This window comes from Frankliniella occidentalis, unplaced genomic scaffold (assembly GCF_000697945.3).
Source record: "Frankliniella occidentalis isolate FOCC.00 unplaced genomic scaffold, Focc_3.1 Scaffold222, whole genome shotgun sequence".
In the NCBI taxonomy this organism is placed as follows: domain Eukaryota; kingdom Metazoa; phylum Arthropoda; class Insecta; order Thysanoptera; family Thripidae; genus Frankliniella; species Frankliniella occidentalis.
In genome coordinates, this window is record NW_026267348.1 from 29,984 (window position 1) to 36,947 (window position 6,964).

The window sequence follows — 6,964 nt, forward strand, 5'->3', positions numbered from 1 at the left end:
ATAAATAAATAAAACATCTCTGTAGCTGTAGCTGATAACAAAGTAACAATGTGCTATTATGCTATTATGGGTGAAACGCACTTTAATGCGCTTTACCACATTGGCGCGCTACACAGGAATGATTTGTTTTCGATATCGATACGATATCGTGTCATCGATGCCACTTTAAGCTGCCGTTTGAGGTGCCACCCTCGTATCGTGAACGATACCTCAAACGACAAGTGGCATCGAAACGATATCGTATCGATATTTTCTTTAACCGTAGTGTAGTTTTACGAATCTAAACCATCTAAGTAAAGAGAGAAAGTGTCCAGCTATATTTTTCAAATATGGCGGAAATAATGAAAGCAGCACCATATTACAACCTACTGACTTAGTGACTATTCCGAAAACATAACTTTCATTCGATGGTTCTGATACTTACCCGTAAGTGTAAAAATCTTGTACCACAACATACTTTTACCAACGATGTGACCGTAGTCTTGATTCTGATGGAAATCTCCCCTATTCTCAGGAGCAAACGGCTTGTATACCATCTTTTTAAGGTTCAACACGACAAGCTCCGTGGCAGGCAAAAGCTTTCTGCCGCCGACCTCATAGGTCAGGTATCGGCACAGTGCCCACAGCATACTTGCTAGATTAGATTAGATTGTCAAGTGATCAAAAAAGATCAAAAAGAAACTCAAAGCAGCAAAGAACCAAAGTAGTGGCCGGTGTACGTCAAAGGACCCTGCAAATCGCCCAAATGCAAAACCGCTCGGCACATCGATAGTTGGGACCAAAACAAACGTTTTGACCCGCAGAGGCAAAAAAAATTTCCCTTAGGAAAAAAGTTATAAGGGGTTAAAATTAACATGGCGCCTTACGGGGACTCCGGGTAGGCAACCCGCAGCACACGCCCGGCCGTTTTTCGCTGTTCGCGAGTTTTTTTCGGCGAAAAACCTGACTTAGAGGTAAAGTATATTAACAAAAATTGCAGGAGCGGTACAGAAGAGTGTACTGAAGACTCTCACGTTGAGATATTGTCAAAATATTGCCTGTGAGGGCGTCTAGAAGCCAGCAAAGTCCAAATTCCCGGGCTTTGAACACAGTTGTGTTCAAAGTCGTTCAACGTCCAACCCATGCACCCAGGGTGCAGTTCTTACGTACTAAACTGTCAAGTGAAGTGTGCTGAACACGCCCATGGTACCCGTTTGGACCTCAGACCTCTGGAAATTAATTTATTGAACATTTAGTCAAGCCGCGCAGCGCTTGGCGCGCCGGCTCGCTCGGGCCCGGCCCCGTCCGCTAGGATGGCTGGCCCTGCCCTGTCATATTGTTGGCTCCCGCCCCTCTGTTACCCCGATTGGCCCGTTTCTCGGGGTTTTGGGGAGCTTCGGCATGTGAGAGTTTGAATCAAGATCCAGCCCGGCTCCTCTCACCGTATATGACAGGTACGGGCGTAAAAAACATTTCTTGCACCCTTTAGTAAGTATCCCCTGCTCGTGCGTGTGCGTGGGCTTACATCGTAATGTGTCACACCCAGCACGATGTTCACCCCGACGGGCTCCCCCTCCAAAAAGAGGCTGAAGTTTGCGCCTTCTGCCGTCTTGGGGGAGAGCAGCAGAAAAGCAACCCCCCAAATCTGATCTATTTGTCACTAACGTAGGTGACACCATTGTGACAGCTGAAATCCAGCATGGTCGCAGAACGTCGCTCTCCGGCGTGTCCTGTGGGGACATGGAAGAGGCTGATGGTCGTCTGATTCTCCACCTGGCGGACGCCGTACAAAATGGCTGCAAGAAGGCGGTCATTAGAAGTGTAGACACCGACGTTCTTGTTTTGGCCATATCTTTCTGCAGTCAGCTGTTCACACTCAGTCTCGAACAATTATGGCTCCACCTCGGCACTGGGAAAAGTCAGAAATTAATACCTTGCCACACAATCGCAAGTGCTCTCGGCCACGAGAAATCGATAGCACTCCGTGGCTTTCACGCATTTTCCGGGTGTGATTTCACCTCAGGTTTCCGGGGGAAAAGAAAAGTGTCGATGTGGTCAAATAGGGAATCTTTCCCGGAGGCAACGAAGGCATTTTTCAAAATTTCGGAGACAATACAGCGAGAAGAAATTGACGACAACATTATACAAATTTTAGAGAAATTCGTCATTTTGTTGTATGCAACAGACTTCCCTGCCTCTTCACTCGATGAGCACCGCCTTCTTTTGTATACCAAAAAAGGCAAAAAACTACAAGATCTGCCGCCAACACTTAATGTCCTACGGTGTCACATCCTTCGCAGTGCATATGTGAGCGGGCAAATATGGGGCCAGTGTGCATGGAAACACTGGAAAAACAAAGGTGTGATGTCCTACCTTTCCAGGGGCGTTAAACTTTTTTACACTGTTATTCAACGAATGTGACGTCACATTCGTTTCGATGTGAATCTTGTCACGTTCGTTATAATATTGTGTCACATTCGTTTGAACGTGAATCTATGATCAAATACCCCCTTGATAAACTAGTTCATGTTGAAACAAATGTGACACAATATTCCAACGAACGTGACACGATTTACATTGAAACGAATGTGACGTCACATTCGTTGAATAACAGTGTAGGGGTGCTAAAGAGTTTATTTTCACTTTCTTCAAAATATTTTCTATATGAGCAAACCAATCACATTTTGAGATTCATTATCGCATTCCTCGCAAAATTCCGCGTCAAACGAGCCTACATGTGATAGGGTTCAGATAAGCGGTCAGCAAATGAAAAGCAAGTCAAAAAGTACAAAAAACGAAATTAATTTATGCCATTTTTGAACAGAACCCCATCATATGTAGGCTCGTTTGACGCGGAATTTTGCGTAGATTACGAAAATAGGTCTCAGAATACAATTTTGTTCCATGGGGAAGAAATATTTCGAAAAAACATAAATTGTAATGCCTTTGGAACTTTAACGCCTTTTAAAGGTAGGATGTCCTACCTTTGTTTTACCAGTGAAGCCCCCACTGTCCCATCACCTGTCGGTTGGGGCTGGACTGAAAAAGGGGAAAAACTGCAAATAGAGTGGAGCACCATCCCGCCCATTTGGGAGGCAGCGAGGAAGCTGCTAGCTAAGTGTGGCTGCACAACGGGCTGCAGTGGGAAGCGCTGCATCTGCTGGACATCTAGGACAGGGTGCACAATATTCTGCAGGTGCACGGGCTGCCAGAACGAAAAACCACCGTAAGCTTAACGTAAAACGCCTGTACATTTTCCGATTAACACAATCTATTTAGCCATAATCTTTACAGAGAGCCATCACTACAGCCAGAGGCCGACGATCAAGATGCAGATGATCCTGATGCAGTAATCCAATCTACATCCAGATAATTTACATAACAGTCAGTAAGAAAATGGGCATATTTTACTCATTTCACTAGAAAAACATAGGTGCTATCCAATACCTTTCTACAGGCGTTAGTAAAATAGTGCCTTTACAAAGGCAATTGTACAATAGCACATTTAAAAGGAGTTACATAGCACATCTGTTTTTCCGTGTTAACACAGTGATTACTACACATTTAAAGCTCATGAACATTTCTGTTCATAGTTTACTGAGTTCGGTGTATGTGCTCCGCTTACGCATTTTTTAATACCCCGGAATGAACAAATTTGTTCATACCGGCGCATTAAAAAATGCGTAACCGCAGCACGTACATAAAACTCAGTAAACTATGAGCAAAAATGTTCACAAGCTTTTAGTGTGTACGATAGTGCTGTTCCCAGAAAAGGCGCCAAAGCTGCAAGCAGAGACGCTGCACCGTGCACGCTGGACCAACCACATCAACCCATTCCACTAGACCAATAGATAAGATCAATAAATAAAAGAAGCTTCACACAGTATACTCTATAATAGCCACCTTTCCTTGCGGGGTGAACTGCATGAGACAGCCTCGGAGTAGTCCGGGCTTGTGGGTGCTGTGCTGCAGCTAGCCCAGCGGACGGGGCCGGGCCCGAGCGGGCCGGCGCGCCAAGCGCTGCGCGGCTTGACTAAATGTTCAATAAATTAATTTCCAGAGGTCTGAGGTCCAAACGGGTACCATGGGCGTGTTCAGCACACTTCACTTGACAGTTTAGTACGTAAGAACTGCACCCTGGGTGCATGGGTTGGACGTTGAACGACTTTGAACACAACTGTGTTCAAAGCCCGGGAATTTGGACTTTGCTGGCTTCTAGACGCCCTCACAGGCAATATTTTGACAATATCTCAACGTGAGAGTCTTCAGTACACTCTTCTGTACCGCTCCTGCAATTTTTGTTAATATACTTTACCTCCAAGTCAGGTTTTTCGCGGAAAAACCTCGCGAACAGCGGAAAACGGCCGGGCGTGTGCTGCGGGTTGCCTACCCGGAGTCCCCGTAAGGCGCCATGTTAATTTTAACCCCTTATAACTTTTTTCCTAAGGGAAATTTATTTTTGCCTCTGCGGGTCAAAACGTTTGTTTTCGTCCCAACTATCGATGTGCCGAGCGGTTTTGCATTTGGGCGATTTGCAGGGTCCTTTGACGTACACCGGCCACTAATGATGTTCTTCTTGACAGGCCTAGGGCAATTAAAGAAAGAGAAGACTATGAGAGTGATCAGTGGTTGAAAATCACTCTTTCTAGATACAAGCTATCAGTCGAATCCTCTGATTGTTGTTTTAACACCATAGATGGGAAAGTTGTGAAGCTATCTAATATCATTCACTGTCCAGATGGTCAGATAATACTTGCTGGCTATAAGTTTTCCCGTTTGCAAAACTATTATACCTACCCTATTAATTCTTCTGAGATTGGTATTTTCAAAGTAGATCAGTTGCAGGAAGTCAAAAAATATTGGAATATATTTAAATTCAATCAAAAGTGTGTCCTCCTCCCAAGTTCTGATGAGAAATGTTTGTGTATTCCTCTCTTGGGTTCCCTTTTTGGACTGTTAGTATTTTCAGACAAGTTGTTTGTCCTGTTTATTTTAGCGCCTTATTAATTTATTTTTTCTTACAGTTCTCTGTGGCTGAGTTTTTTACTGATGATGGACAGCCCAGTTCTCTGGAAGTTGTGCCTACTAAATGGTTTTGCGATGAGGGGAAAGTGAGTCTATTCTATCCACCTAACGCACTCCACGCTAAACGCCTGGCTATGGCACTTGAAGACCCTTATCCAAAGACTTGGTCAAAGATTGAGAACATCAAATTTCATTGCAGCTACAGTAAGTTTTAACAGCTATGAAATGTCTTAGTAGCATATCTGCATATTTACCCTGTGAATTTGTTTCCTTCATTGTAGGTACATACAATGTTGCTGATAAAGCGTGCAAGAGGGCTCTCGATGATAATGTCACTCACTGCTGGGTCTGCCTCAGAAGGTACAGGGAAGAGGAAGCGCAAGAAGCCTGGTCGCTTTGAGTCCTCTTCTTCTGAAGGTGAAGAGGATGACCCACCTACCAAACCCCCTGCCAAAGTTCCAAAGCGGTCAGCATCTGTTGCCCAAAGTGGGCCATCATCGTTTGATTTAAGATCCAAATTGAGTGAACTGCTCAGTAAGAAGAAACCAGAAAAGAAAAGTTCATCCAAGTCTCAATCCGGATCAGCAAAGATAAGTTCACCCATGTCTCAATCCCAACCAGTTAAGTCTAAATCATTGAAGAAAAAGAGCCCTCAAAAAGAGAATGGGTCTCTTGCGTCACGAATCAATAGACTTCTAAATTGTAAGCCAAAGAAGCAACTATTTCAAAGTCCCCTGAAAGGTAATTACATTCTGTTTATATGCACTGTTCACCTCATTGTGCTTCATTAATTTTAATTTTGAAAATTATTGTTACAGAAAAGCAGAACTTAGTCTTTGAAGAGTAAGTAACAATTCTTATCCCGTTTGTAATATTTAAATCTTTTTGTTTCTCATCCTCCTATGTTTTTTGCAGAAACTCCCCTATTTAAGTTATCAGTTCACAACAGTAGGAAGTATAAGAAAAATTAACTTTTTCCATATTAACAAATTTTCTTTTTTAAGGGAGGTTTTCAAAATAAGCGACATATTTGTGTCTTTTGGCCGTAGAATCGTTATTTTTCTGTCGTTTTCGATGCCGTTTTGGCTTATTTGATTCGGGAGAAGGTGGCGAATTAAATTTTAGTACAAAAAAGGCATTGTCAGTGGTGAAAGTAATTGAAATTCCTTAGGAAGTAGTGGGGTGGTTCACAAGACCTAGGATTCACAAGAGCTAGAGTCGCAACAGCTAGGATCCACAAGAGCTAGGCGTCGCAAGAGCTGGAGTCCACAAGAGCTACAGGCAAATCGGCTGTTACCGTTTGCCGACTATACTCAGCGGTTCGCGTGGGAGCAAGTGCGTAGATCGAGGGTCTGTGTAGCTGTGCGCATGCGTGCATGGGTTGGTTGCGGCTCACTATTTTAGCTAATATTTGGTGATTTGATGGCGGAAAATAAATGAGTGTCAACTTTTAACATATTTAGGATTCCACATTAGGAAAACATGGGGGATTTAGATGGGTTAATAATAGTTGGCAGACACGCAAGCACGGCATGGAAATTAAAGCACTTAGCTAAGTCGAGCGGTGGGCGTCTGCTAATTCAAATTAGCTCAAATTCACCCATTGTATCATCTTGTTGAATTCTACATATGTTAAAATTCGACACTCATCTATTTTCTGCCATCAAATCACCAATATTAGCAAAGATAGTACGAGCAACCCATGCATGCGCATAGTTTAACTACACAGACCCCGCGACCACGCCCAGCACGCCCACCGTCACTGTCAGAAACAAGCAGGCCCGAGCAGGCCCGCCCTTCCGCCAAACGAAGTTGCCAGCTTCGCTTCGCTGCGCCGGCAACTCCGTTCGGCAGGGGCCGGGCCTGCTTGGCCTGCCGGCGGCGATGGTCGGGCCTGCGGCCCGACCATTTCTGTCACGCGATTTGCTGTAGAACATAATCAAATGATGTAACGGGCCTT